This window comes from Chelonia mydas, chromosome 2, assembly GCF_015237465.2.
Source record: "Chelonia mydas isolate rCheMyd1 chromosome 2, rCheMyd1.pri.v2, whole genome shotgun sequence".
NCBI classification, from domain to species: domain Eukaryota; kingdom Metazoa; phylum Chordata; order Testudines; family Cheloniidae; genus Chelonia; species Chelonia mydas.
This window is the reverse complement of record NC_057850.1, coordinates 130,358,812-130,374,327: the sequence shown is the minus strand read 5'-3', so window position 1 is coordinate 130,374,327 and position 15,516 is coordinate 130,358,812.

The following is a 15,516-nucleotide window of genomic DNA, read 5'->3' as shown; positions in this document are numbered from 1 at the left end:
TTCAGAATATGTTGTTTTCCCATGCCAATGCTTGAAATAATTCATAGATCTAAATTTAAATGCATTTGGCTTGAACCATAATTCTGGTTCCAAACACCTCTGCATCTTTATAAAGTATGTAATCTCAATACAAATAGGGTTACCCAGGGAACCCTGAAAATATTGTGGTAACACTATTTATCCACCTTAAGGCAATTGCTAACTTTAAAAGTAACCAATGGACAATAATAGATAGTCTTGACTTTAATAGGTACACCACCATTGAAGCCAACAGAGTTATATGGAAAATAAATTTGGCCTAATAGGGTGAACCTGAGAAATGCAAGAAAACTGTCAATTAAAACTATTTTTTTCAGTAACTCACCTCACTATACCTAGATTTTGCAGCGATCTCAGTGCAATACATTATTCTATGGTTTCCTTAATTGGTTACTTGGGTTGACCGTTTTACATCAGTTAGCAAGTATTAAGTTGTCTGTGTGATGTTAACTTATATTTATTCAGACTCAATTCAAGGTGATGCCAACGCAAAACTTTCAGTTGATGGCTCTGTGCACATGGACACAGTTTTTTTTTTTTAAAAAGATTTACAAAGTAACAATCAGTGAGATGACAAACATTTTTTCCTGACAGTCTCTCATACTCTTTGGTGTGTAGTATTTAATGGGTTAAAACTAGAAGAATATAGGTAATGTATTGTAGTATAAATTTTAAAAGCCCTATTAAAATAAAATTGAAGTTCTAATATTAAGCTCACAAAATCAAAAATGTTCAGTTTACCAATTGTGCCATGTATTGTCATCTCTGGTGGAAATGAGATTTACTAATATATCTGTTACTGTACCTTCTTTTAGACTTTTTCTATGGCAGACAGTAGTGGAAGAAAAAAATACAGATATTAAAGTTTGGGTGAATGCTTCCCGAAAATTCTACAAATACTTCAAAAATTTAAATCAATTTATTTGACTGTTTGTTCTTCTTGTGTTGTTTTCCTGCAAGTATTCATTGTTAAACTTTGACATAGTGACTAAATGCCACTGGCCGGGATATTCATGGAATCTGGATTTTTAGTTAATATTGATAAATGTAATTCTCACTTTTCATGAGCAGTCACATGAAAAATTCTGATTCTGAGAAAGTGACAAGTTTATCCTGTGATGGACAGAGACCAAACCATATGATGTAGATAGCTAACTAGAGTTTTAATTTCAAATATACATGATGAGTGATCACAAGGTTGCTGTACACCAAGAACTGTTTATTGGCATTAATTGATGTATAGTTTCCAAGAATAATTTGGAACAATTATGAGACAATTATGGTCTGTTCATGGGCAATTCATGAACAGGAAAAGAAGCAAAATTCTTTTAATAAATTATTTATTAAGACTTATTCATTGAGATATAGTAATACAGGATGACTGATGGGAAAAGATGTTCAGTGTAACCAGGATGATTCATGTGAAGTTATTCTGCATTACTATATACATTACTTTGAAGAGTCCACTTCTACCATGAAGCTTCTTAGCCTTATCTTCCCATTAACATTATCTCCCCATGCTCTTGCTTTTAAATTTGTGCCACTGTGACATACCAGAGTGCAGTTCCAGATCGTTGAGGGCTTATGTCACCCTGCGTGGCAACCTTGGGTGCCTTACAATACCTTTCTGATAGTAGCTCCCACCCCGGGTCACTCACAAACAGCCTTCCAGCATGCAAGTCACACACTTTGGGTGTCTGTGTAACTGCAGCCTGCCACCACTCGCTGGCTCTCGTCATCCTTGGTTGTACTTTAGGGTGACCCCAACACGAACCCAGTCCTGGATTTTGTGTATATCTTGTACTGCCAAACCCTATACTGGACAGTCCAAATATATTAAGTCTGCTATTTCTTTAAGGAAATAATATACACTAGTTTGTTATCTTAACTAGAGTTAACTTAAACATGCTGGGATTAGATTAAACAAAAAAAATATTAACTATCAAGAGATAGATTTTAAGTGAGTACATGCAATGAGGCATAACAGTCAGAAATGGTTACAAGATAAAATACTTTCTAATGCCTAGTTTAACAAATTATACTAGATTCAAAGCAAAGTGTCTCAACAAACACTTCCAACAGCATTACTCACCAAACTTTCAAGTCAGGACACTCCCCCAGGGTCCAATAGCTGTTTCCTTTTTTCTTCTGAGATGCATGGAGAGAAAGAGGGGTATTTTGAAAGTTTCAGTCCCTCTTTGAAAAGCATTTCCTGCTGAGAACCAAGAGATGGGGGGGGGGGTTCTTCTGCTGTTTCTTTGCCCCTCCCACACTTTCTTGCCAGAGAATGGCCACTTGATATGTGATGGCCTATCAGCTTTGTTGACACTTGGCTAGGGCATCAGCTGCTTCCCCTTTTATTTAAGAAACTGGCTTAGCCATTCCTGAGACTTCTCTGGGAAACACACTTCAGTCATGATTTCAGTATATGTTCATAACTTTGCACCTAATATTGCTACATGCATTTTACCATGATACTACTGATGAGCAAAATAAGTTTTCAAATGATACCTCAGAAGGCAGACTCTGTGCAAAGATTACTACAATAGTGCGTAGGGTGTGAACACAGTGGTTCTCCCATGAGACTTTGGATTCTCCGTGGTCAGCTGGGCCAGTCACCTCCTGTAGCTCCTCCAGTTGCTGGAGTTCAAGCGGGCCCAGGGAGGCTCTGATTCCCGGCGTAGTCAGGGGCTCTGGCTAGCCCTCCGCAGGAGCTTCCCAGGCAGGAGCTTCCCCTGCAGCCTCCAGCCCAGAATGAGCTGGGCTTCCTCCCTTTATACTGTTTGGGCATTTGGAGCATGCCCAGTCCCACCGGGGAGGCAATAATATGGGCTTAACCCTGTCTGGACTAGTGCGGGATAATCAGACCCCATCACACGCTTCTTAAAACAGGATACTATTATAGCAATAATCCTCCACTGCTGGTAGCCCATACTAAGGTTCTCTGCTCTCTATTTATCTCATGAACATTTCATATTGTTTCATTGTCTGGCTCTATTGCTTGAATATAATTCTTTCCCAATTTCCATAAACAAATAAGATTTTTTATTAGGCCATTTGAAAGATGCCTAATACTTTAGCTTCTAATGTACAAGATCTCTCATTCAGTGGAGCCATTAGTCAACAATGAAGCAATTATTTAATTTGCAGGGATAAATGAGATTGCATAATATTTACATAACTAATGCATATAAAAGGAAATCATTTCATGACAGAAATATTATGGGTTTGATAGTGATAAAGAACACAAACATACTTTGTTTTTGTAAAACACCAAGTACATAATTAAAGTACTTACAAGCCTGAAGGTGAGATTGTTGCTTGAGACCTAACTTATTTACCACTGATGAAATCAATACTTTAATTGAATAACATTTGATAACGTTGCGTTAATGTATTACCTTTTCTCTCTATGCCTTATCCTTTAGTGGTTAATTATATAGTGGCAACTTGAAATGTATCCTCCAAATACGAAGAACTGTGTTTGAATAAGAAGACTGTTAGAGCTGTGCACCTGCTATTTTATACTCACAGGTTGCCTTTGAACATGCATATTAAGTGGAAGAGCAGTTAACTCCCTTTATTGGGAAGTTCAGATGCCATTGGCCCATGTTAGAGCAGGTTTTTATACAGATAAGCAACTGGGAGGTCAAAATTGGGGACACAAATTTGGAGGTAGCCGTCAAAAATGTGGTCCTTAAATGTCCAAGTAATTTTCATAAAGTAACTGATCAAAACGTTGGAGGCATTCATGATGTATTGCAATTCCAGCCTAGCAGCTACTCTTTATTTAATAACTATACTTTGCACTCACTTTCCATCCAAGGACCTGTAAGCACTTTTTAAACAATAATGAAATAAGCCTTAATGAAATTTCCTCTGTAAGTTAAAAATGAGGCACAGATGGCTTCTCCAATGCCTATGGCATAGGTGGAAATCAAACACATATCTTACCTCTTAGTCCTGCGCATTAACAATGAGAAGAGCATTGCCCAGGGGAAAGAAATGTTGTATTTTTGAATGATTTAACAGGGAATACCTCTATGCTATATGATGACAAGGCTACACAGGTATAATTTATATAAACATATCCAAAGGGCATCCAAATGATTAATATTAGATTTTAAAAAACTTGGCATCATTCAACACTTTGCAAGCGTCACAAACTTACGTTTTCAAACAGTTAGTGACAACCCATGGTTAAGACTTTTAAATTTGAGAATATTAAATTAGGCATTTTAATCCATATTTAAGATCTTTTATCTTCACAGGTGTCAAGCAGCTGTGGCTGCGATAGAACAAATGGGAGTTGGGGCCAAAGAAATTAACCACTTTGATGCTTAAATAGGGTTTTAGGTACCTTATGTTAGGCACCATTTTTTCCCAACAAGATGGTGAAGGGTAGGGTTCTTCCATGGTGATGGCTTACATGACAAGGACCATGTTATTCTTATATAATGTCCTAACTGACATATTTGGATTTAGGATCTTTAATTATTTGTAATATTCAAATAAGTAGGTTTTCTTGATTGTTTTGTTATTCCTTGTCTGGTCACTGTTCTGTGAGCGAGCTTTTTTACAGCCTGGGATAAAGATGATAAAATCACAGTGGACTAGCTAACCATTCCCCTGAAATTAGGGTGGCTAGTTAAAACAAGAAACCATTTGGGGCAAAGATGAAGGTGTGAAGCAGTAGGGAGCGGGGTGGATTGACTGGGGAATGTTGTCTCGTTCTACTGGGACTGTTTGCATTGGGGATGGGATAGCAGGGGATGAGCCTGTAACCTGAGCCAGGAAGGGAGTGAGGCCAGGTGACACCTTTGCCCAGGAAATTGGACAAAGGCGAGAGGAGAGAGCCTGCTGGAGGGGTTTTGGTTTCAGTTTTGTGCTGGGTGGTGGAACACAGGGAGCTCCAAGCCTGGGGTCTAAGCTCCCAGCCTCCCAGAAGAACTTGACTGAGGTTCCTGGTTGTACCTACAAGCTCTGTTTTAGACTGTATTCCTATTGTCCAATAAACCTTCCACTTTACTCGCTGGCTGAGAGTCACGGTGAATCCCAGGAAGAGGGGTGCAGGGCCCTGACTCCCCCACACTCCTTGACAGAAGGATAAGTCACAAACAGTTAATCCCAGGCATTTATCTTAATGTGCCTTAGTTGTTGTCTATTTCGTTAGAGAGTGATGCATTGTTTCCAACAAGGGTATGCTTATCTGTGTAATTATGTTTTGGCAGATTGACTTTCTAAACTGCCAGCAGCTCTGCTTTTTGTGGAAGCAGTCTCGTTCTCTGGTCTATTATGTTTCCTGCTATGCCAAATATCTATTCGGAATTCACAGTTGTTGGCAGGCAACATAACAATTCAAGAGCTGAAATGATAAGGTCAAGCCAACAGACTTGTTTTTCCTTTCCAGGATTCTAATGGACAAGTCTTATTAACCTTAAATGGCTCAATGAGGTGGTAGCACACTATTACAGGCATAGATTGCTCCGCCTGTGAATGGCATTACAACAATCTGAGCCACATTTCTCAAAAGGTTGATGCGTGTGATACCTTCAGTCACAGAATTTCTGTTGCCACTGCTGTGAAACCCTGGAGTACAACAAGGAAGTAAAAGTTGCTGAAGCAGCTGCCTATGCTCTGCCAATTGTTCTTCTATCTTTTTTATGCCCAAATTTATCTATGTATCATTTCACAGAGGATGGGGGATACATAAGTCTTGAATGTTTGATCTATTAGCACTGCAAGCACCTAATGTATCCCTTATCTGAAACGTTCTGCTGGCACTTGTTGCTTCACATATATTTAACGTACCAATCCATACTTTTGTAATAAGTATTTCATCTTCCAGAGGCATTTCAGTTCTATGATCTGACTTGGGAAGGAGGACCCAGCAGACAGATTTCTTGTGTAGATCTCAAGTGTCATACATCAGATTCCGGGTAGCTGGTGGGCAATATAGGAATAATATGGGCTCTAAATTTGATATTTAGGGTGTCAACAGAACAGAAAAAATACCTTGAGTGAATATTGTATCGTGGTTCTGCAGGCTGAAGGAACACCCAGACACTGGAACTTTTCACTCTGGATTATGGCATAAATTTTATCATGTCCATTATTTTCCTCTATATTGACAAGATTCCATAGTTACATAAATGATACCTGTAACTGAAGCTACAGCTTTGTCAGTTTTTTTGGCATGAATGACATAATGTATAATCCCATTGTGTGTACTGCTGGCTGATGTCTAGGACTTTCTCATATATCACAGAACTTGATATTTGTTTTGTCAAGCGCATTGCTGAAATTGTCTTTTGATCTGTCTGCTCAGGTTGTAGACTTCTTATTGAAAGTATAGTTGCCAGCCTACTTCTGCTTCCATCCCCATTACCTATATTAATATTATTTGCTGAACACAGGTAGCATGCATAGGTCTGTATAAGACACAAAGGAAATGTATGGTTCCTGCCCTGAAGAAGTTGTAAATATTATGTTTGGTACAACCAGTAATGCTGATGGTAGCCACTTTCTTAACAGGTTTGGCTCTGCATTTTATGATGACAATAGGAGTCAGTGAATTACTACTGATAAGTATCAGACATGGTGAGAACTCGAGTTGGTCAGAAAATAGAGGGGGAGGTGGTTCTGCAGAAAATTTCCTTCAAATTTTTGACTTTTCATTACCAGAAAAAACAAAAAGAGAGAGAGAGAGAAAGGTCCAAACCCCAAAACATCTGGGCTTCCAGTTTTCTGACAAAAAATAAAAATCTTTAAAGGAAAGCGGACACTTTCCACAAACACTTATATAACTGAAAAAAAACAATTTTCCAACAAACAGAAAAAGTTTTGACAGAAAATTTCCAGCCAGCCTTTCTGACCACCACAGTCTTGAGGATATCCTAGAAAATACATCCCCACAACTACTGAAAGCCCAGAGAGTAGGTAGGTGGTCTTGAACATAGATTCAATCTATGGTTTGCTAGCGGCAAGTTTCATCTGGCAAGAAAGAATATGTAACAAAGGACATATGCAGTTTGTATAGCACAGAGTCACAAGTTGGGTGCTGCTACTCTGTCTCCAGAAGTGGGAAAAATAGTGTATGTATCAGCTGGATGTAGCTATTGCACATAGTTTTGGAGGGCACTGTTATTTAATGGCATAAATATTTCTTTAGTTTAAAAAGTCAAGACAATGAAAGAAACTTCTCATTTCCGTGGAATGAGTGAAATGTTTTCCACTGACTATAGAATTAACAAACTTACTAGTTAGTTTTTCGTATGGACCTGAATCCCCAGTGTCTCAAGATGCATCCTTTACCAGAGGGAATCAACTCAACTTCTGATCTAATTGACTTGTGTTCCCCTCAAAAGCATACTCGGCCAGAGGTAATCCAGCATTCTGTGTGTTTCTGATGGATGGCGGATGTTCTTTGAAATACATTTTAAAATGCAGGCTCATGTAATCAATATATTCCTGCTATGCACACATGTGGTTATGAAATGGACAACTTGTTTAATGTTTACAGAAAACTGGTATTTATTGTTAATTCTGTGGATACTCATCACTGTAGTATCTAAATACCTCACAAACATTAATGATTAAGTCTCAAAACAGTATTATCTTTAATGTATACAAGAGGAATGTAGTAACTTGACCAAAGTCGCACAAAAAGTCAGAGACAGAGCACAGAATAGAAACCACATCTCTCAAATCATGGTCCTTTCACCTTAAACCAGCCTTTTCCATGTGGTGTGGTATGTTCTGACCTACCAGTATGTTGCAGGAAGGTTCTAGGTAGACCATTATATCCAGGGCCAAATTAAGCAGTCACTATGCCCAGGCCTATGCAAACATATACCTCTCCCAGCCTGGTACAGTGGGGAAGCCCCAAAGGAAAAGCAGATTGGGAGAGCATGCTCATCTCACACTCACTTCACAGCGGTGGCTCCTATTCCATGGGTCCAGCTCCACATGCCAAACATTGTGACCTGGTGCACAGGGTCACAGCACCACTCAGGTTTGGCCTGGCCATCTCTCTGTTATAACACCACTTACTTAAATTTGCCCCCTGCCCAGCGTGTCCCCTGTGCACCAGGCTGGGATTAGGGTTGCAGTGTTGGGATGGAAGGTATATGTAACCATGGGCTGCAAAAAAATGAAAAAATGCAGTTGGTGGATTGCCTTGGAAACTACTTCCTTAATCTAACCATCCTTCCTGTGTAGGATAACTTAATGCAGGGGTTCTCAAACTGGGGGTTGGGACCCCTCAGGGGGTCGCAAGGTTATTTCATGGAGATTGAGAGCTGTCAGCCTCCACCCCAAACCCTGTTTTGCCTCCAGCATTTATAACGGTGTTAAATATATAAAAATGTGTTTTTAATTTATAAGGGGGGTCGCACTCAGAGGCTTGCTCTGTGAAAGAGGTCACCAGTATGAAAGTTTGAGAACCAGTGACTTAATGGATTTTCCAGACATAGATCAGATGACAAAAAGCTAATCTGTAGCATATCTCAGTCTCTCTCAAAGTACAATCTCTGACATTCAGGTAGGTGTATTAATTGTCAGAGATAAGGGCAAATTGCATTTCTTTTTTCAGCAACACTGTTGGTCAGAGACCATGGCGATTGTTAAAAAGAGGTCTCCAAACATGAGTACATTCAGTTATAAATGGAATGGTTGAAAAAGTTCAATAGCTCTTTCAACCAGAATTTGTATAACCCCTCATTAAATAGAATTAAAATAAATATACTGAACTGCAGGTGTTAGTTTCCAATAGATTAAAAACAGTAAATATTATCCATTTGAAGAAGGTGTTAATTTAAAATTCAAACAAGGGTTTACTTTCTCAACTTATATTCTGAAATTAAAAAGACACATCAAGTTCTTCAGTGACTAGAAATTAGCACTTCTTTATGCAGGATCTAGGGTAATGTCACATTTAAAATGTTTAATCATTTAGAGATTAACTACACACATACACACAAAACAAAAAAGTTGTACAGTTTCAGGATGATGATAGGCAGCCTTAGATTTTTATTGTCTAGTTTCTGTGGTTTTTAGACTGTTAGGATATAACTAATATTTGTCATGGTGATAGTGTTAGCTTGTAGCGAACATTTATAAAATGTGGATATAATTTTGATAGAATATTTAACGACGGATAGTAATATTGTATTATTGTACTGTAGTATTTGGTGAAGATTGTGACTATTTGGCCATGCAGGCATTCCCATCCTCCTTTGTGACCTACTTGGATCATGGCTCTGGCCACAGTGGAGCAGGGTAGAGCTGGTTCCCTCGGACCACTACTCCCCCTGACAGCAAGTGAGAACAGAGGTTACAGAGTGGGTGAAACCTTGAGTCCACTTTCCAATGTGCCTGTCACAAGAGCTGAGCTGCTTGGAAGGGGCTGTAGTAAATTACTTTCCTCCTCACTATCCCAGCCCAAAGAAAGGGGAGGGACACCAGGGAAGGAACTAGGAGCGAGTCTTAATTCCTTCCCTGGGCTATTTTTGAAAGGGGGCAACTTTAACCATGATTCCAGGGGCTACTTCCATTGCATCAATAGTCAACAGTCACTTAAAAAACTAGCCCAATCTATTTATTTAACCTTTTTTTAATAGGTTGGTCTATACCTTTAAAAAGAATCACTATCGAGTATAATTAAATGATGGATGTTAGCAAATGTTGGCAGCCAAATCTTACAAATAGTTCAGATTGGCTTGGATTTCTGTTCACTGAAGAGTTTATACAAATAGTTATGATAAATACAAAGGATTAAGTTGAAAGGAGGCTTCTAGTGTGTTGCTGTAAGGATTTGAGAGAGTAAACAACACTTCAATGAAATTCACGGATAGTACTCAAGTTTGTGAGACTGTCACCTTCAGAAATATTAAAGAGTAAGTACAGCAGGAGCTAAGATTACTTCCCAACTGGAAAAGAAGGACACGCAGCACAATAGACACACAGCTCTAACATGGCTGCTTGAGGGGAGCAGTTGCTTATATCTGCACATATGAAGGACCAGAAGTTCCTCAAATGGTATTCTGGGGAAAAGGTCCTAGAAAAGTGCAATCCTGGGGTGATTTGGTAAGATCAAGGCATTCACAGAGGATTCAACATTTGTGTGTAACAGCCTGTATGGACCTACTTGGTAACCCGACTCAAAGCCCATTGTAGACAAAGGAAAGATGCTCACAGACAAGTGAGATTAAATGGCAGAATAAATGGCCACACTGGGGTACTGCCATACACTAAAAAAATTAGAGCATTGGAAAAAACGGGAAAGTTTTAAGTTTAATTTAAACAATATTTGTGGTGTGACAGCACATGCTTGTTTCTTCACCACAGGGAAAGATTACAGGTGGTCATTCTTCAGCCCTGTTCTTGCAGCCTGAAACTTCCAAAGCTCGGATGTCTGTCAGGATAATTATCCCCTGAATGTGCCTGGGGCAGCAGCTCCCTCCCCTGACTGAGCAGCCCTGTGTCTACTGGTGCATTCATATTTGCTGAGCAAAGAATAGGCCAGGGAGGGGAGGAGGGAGAGGAGCAAGTGGTGTCACTCCCAGCTGGTGGTATGAAACTTGGCAGGGGGGAGGGGGGGACAGTCGAGTCCGCCCTGCCCCTCCTAAATGGTGTCCCTGGTGCATCTATGTAGAATGTCTGTCAGGCTGGGCTAGAAGTAAGGGTTGCCTTTTAGGGTTGCCACTCTGAGGTACAAAAAAGGGACATATCTCAGCTGATGAAGGGGAGCACAAAAAGAGGAGGGAATAGAAGATGGCTCCCAGGAGTGGGAGCAGGGCCCCAATGAGCAGGAACAGCAGCCACCATAGTGAGGAACAAGGTGCATTGTAGCTGCTGCCTTGAGCTCTTTTCCCTGCCCTCAGCGGCATGTTGATCAGGTATGAAGCAGCAGCTACTTCATGGAGCCTGCTGGGGGGCCACAGAGCAGACGGGAGGGAGGAGGAGCAGTAGCACTGTGGAAGACCAGGAAGACAAGATCCCCAGGAGCAGCCTGAGAGGTGATTCAACTGACAAAACCCAGGACTTTTAAAGGTCTGGGAAGACTCAGATTTCCCTGGACAGCTATGTCAAAAAAGGGATGATCCTGGGAAAACCAGGGCAGGTGGTAGCCCTAGTCTCAATTTACAAATTTAATGAATAAAAAAGCATTTCTAGCACATGGGTATAGTTTTCTAAGGGTATGTCTACACTACGAAATTAGGTCAAATTTATAGAAGTCGGTTTTTTAGAAATCGTTTTTATATATTTGCGTGTGTGTGTCCCCACAGAAAATACTCTAAGTGCATTAAGTGCATTAACTCGGCGGAGTGCTTCCACAGTACCGAGGCAATCGTCGACTTCCAGAGTGTTGCACTGTGGGTAGCTATCCCACAGTTCCCGCAGTCTCCGCTGCCCATTGGAATTCTGGGTTGAGATCCCAATGCCTGATGGGGCAAAAACATTGTCGCGGGTGGTTCTGGGTACATATCGTCAGGCCCCCGTTACCTCCCTCCCTCCGTGAAAGCAGCAGCAGACAATTGTTTCGCGCCTTATTTCTTGAGTTACCTGTGCAGACGCCATACCACGGCAAGCATGGAGCCCGCTCAGGTAACCATCACCGTATGTCTCCTGGGTGCTGGCAGACATGGTACTGCATTGCTACACAGCAGCAGCAACCCCTTGCCTTGTGGCAGCAGACGGTGCAATAGGACTGGTAGTCATCATTGTCATGTCCGAGGTGCTCCTGGCCACATTGGCCAGGAGCGCCTGGAAAGACATGGGTGCAGGGACTACATTAGAAGTGACTTGACAAGGTCATTCTCTTTAGTCCTGCAGTCTGTCCTATTGAACCATCTTATGGTGAGCAGGCAGGCGATACGGATTGTTAGCAGTCCTACTGTACCATCTTCTGCCAGGCAGGCAAGAGATGAGGATGGCTAGCAGTCCTACTGGACGATCTTCTGCCGAGCAGCCATGAGATGTGGATGGCTTGCAGTCTTTCTGCACAGTCTGCTTCCAGCCAAAGATGTAAAAGATAGATGGAGTGGATCAAAACAAGAAATAGACCAGATTTGTTTTGTACTCATTTGCTTCCCCCCATCCCCCATCTAGGGGACTCATTCCTCTAGGTCACACTGCAGTCACTCACAGAGAAGGTGCAGCAAGGTAAATCTAGCCATGTATCAATCAGAGGCCAGACCAACCTGCTTGTTCCAATAAGAACAATTACTTAGGTGCACCATTTCTTATTGGAACCCTCCGTGAAGTCCTGCTTGAAATACTCATTGATGTAAAGCCACCCCCTTTGTTGATTTTAATTCTATGTAAGCCAACCCTGTAAGCCATGTCGTCAGTCACCCCTCCCTCCGTCAGAGCAATGGCAGACAATCGTTCCACGTCTTTTTTCTGTGCGGACGCCATACCAAGGCAAGCATGGAGGCCACTCAGCTCACTTTGGCAATTAGGAGCACATTAAACACCACACGCATTATCCAGCAGTATATGCAGCATCAGAACCTGGCAGAGCGATACTGGGGAAGGAGGCGACATCAGCGCGGTCACGTGAGTGATCAGGACATGGATGCAGATTTCTCTCAAAGCATGGGCCCTGCCAATGCATGCATCATGGTGCTAATGGGGCAGGTTCATGCTGTGGAACGCCGATTCTGGGCTTGGGAAACAAGCACAGACTGGTGGGACCGCATAGTGTTGCAGGTCTGGGATGATTCCCAGTGGCTGTGAAACTTTCGCATGCGTAAGGGCACTTTCATGGAACTTTGTGACTTGCTTTCCCCTGCCCTGAAGCGCATGAATACCAAGAGAGAGCAGCCCTCACAGTTGAGAAGCAAGTGGCAATAGCCCTGTGGAAGCTTGCAACGCCAGACAGCTACCGGTCAGTTGGGAATCAATTTGGAGTGGGCAAATCTACTGTTGGGGCTGCTGTGATGCAAGTAGCCCATGCAATCAAAGATCTGCTAATATCAAGGGTAGTGACCCTGGGAAATGTGCAGGTCATAGTGGATGGCTTTGCTGCAATGGGATTCCCTAACTGTGGTGGAGCCATAGACGGAACCCATATCCCTATCTTGGCACCGGAGCACCAAGCCGCCGAGTACATAAACCGCAAGGGGTACTTTTCAGTAGTGCTGCAAGCACTGGTGGATCACAAGGGATGTTTCACCAACATCAACGTGGGATGGCCAGGAAAGTTACATGATGCTTGCATCTTCAGGAACTCTGGTCTGTTTCAAAAGCTGCAGGAAGGGACTTTATTCCCAGACCAGAAAATAGCTGTTGGGGATGTTGAAATGCCTATAGTTATCCTTTGGGACCCAGTCTACCCCTTAATGCCATGGCTCATGAAGCCGTACACAGGCAGCCTGGACAGTAGTCAGGAGCTGTTCAACTACAGGCTGAGCAAGTGCAGAATGGTGGTAGAATGTGCATTTGGACGTTTAAAGGCACGCTGGCGCAGTTTACTGACTCGCTTAGACCTCAGCAAAACCAATATTCCCACTGTTATTACTGCTTGCTGTTTGCTCCACAATATCTGTGAGAGTAAGGGGGAGACGTTTATGGCGGGGTGGGAGGTTGAGGCAAATCGCCTGGCTGCTGACACCAGGGCGGTTAGAAGAGCACAGGAGGGTGCGGTACGCATCAGAGAAGCTTTGAAAACCAGTTTCATGACTGGCCAGGCTACGGTGTGAAAGTTCTGTTTGTTTCTCCTTGATGAAACCCCCCGCCCCTTGGTTCACTCTACTTCCCTGTAAGCTAACCACCCTCCCCTCCTCCCTTCGATCACTGCTTGCATAGGCAATAAAGTCATTGTTGCTTCACATTCATGCATTCTTTATTCATTCATCACACAAATAGGGGGATGACTACCAAGGTAGCCCAGGAGGGGTGGTGGAGGAGGGAAGGAAAATGCCACACAGCACTTTAAAAGTTTACAACTTTAAAATTTATTGAATGCCAGCCTTCTGTTTTTTGGGCAATCCTCTGTGGTGGAGTGGCTGGTTGGCCGGAGGCCACCCCACAGCGTTCTTGGGCGTCTGGGTGAGGAGGCTATGGATCTTGGGGAGGAGGGCGGTTGGTTACACAGGGGCTGTAGTGGCAGTCTGTGCTCCAGCTGCCTTTGTTGCAGCTCAACCATACACTGGAGCATACTGGTTTGATCCTCCAGCAGCCTCAGCTTTGAATCCTGCCTCTTCTCATCACGCTGCCGCCACATTTGAGCTTCAGTCCTGTCTTCAGCCCGCCCCTTATTCTCTTCAGCCCGCCACCTCTCCTCCCGGTCATTTTGTGCTTTCCTGCACTCTGACATTATTTGCCTCCACACATTCATCTGTGCTCTGTCAGTGTGGGAGGACAGCATGAGCTCAGAGAACATTTCATCACGAGTGTGTTTTTTTTTCTTTCTAATCTTCACTGGCCTCTGGGAAGGAGAAGATCCTGTGATCATTGAAACACATGCAGCTGGTGGAGGAAAAAAAGGGACAGCGGTATTTAAAAAGTTACATTTTATAAAATAGTGGCTACACTCTTTCAGGGTAAACCTTGCTGTTAACATTACATACATAGCACATGTGCTTTCGTTACAAGGTTGCATTTTGCCTCCCCCCACCGCGTGGCTACCCCCTCAACCCTCCCCCCTCCCTGTGGCTAAAGTGGGGAACATTTCTGTTCAGCCACAGGCAAACAGCCCAGCAGGAACGGGCACCTCTGAGTGTCCTCTGAGGAAAAGCACCCTATTTCAACCAGGTGACCATGAATGATATCTCACTCTCCTGAGGATAACACAGAGAGATAAAGAACGGATGTTGTTTGAACGCCAGCAAACATACACTGCAATGCTTTGTTGTACAATGATTCCCGAGTATGCGTTACTGGCCTGGAGTGGTAAAGTGTCCTACCATGGAGGACGCAATAAGGCTGCTGTCATAAATATAAAGGGAAGGGTAAACCCCTTTAAAATCCCTCCTGGCCAGAGGAAAAATCCTCTCACCTGTAAAGGGTTAAGAAGCTAAAGGTAACCCCGCTGGCACCTGACCAAAATGACCAATGAGGAGACAAGATACTTTCAAAAGCTGGGAGGAGGGAGAGAAACAAAGGGTCTGGGTCTGTCTGTCTATGCTGCTTTTGCCGGGGATAGAACAGGAATGGAGTCTTAGAACTTTAGTAAGTAATCTAGCTAGGTATGTGTTAGATTATGATTTCTTTAAATGGCTGAGAAAAGAACTGTGCTGAATAGAATGACTATTCCTGTCTGTGTGTCTTTTTTGTAACTTAAGGTTTTGCCTAGAGGGATTCTCTATGTTTTGAATCTAATTACCCTGTAAGGTATCTACCATCCTGATTTTACAGAGGTGATTCCTTTACTTCTATTTACTTCTATTTCTATTAAAAGTCTTCTTGTAAGAAAACTGAATGCTTTTTCATTGTTCTCAGATCCAAGGGTTTGGGTCTGTGGTCACCTAT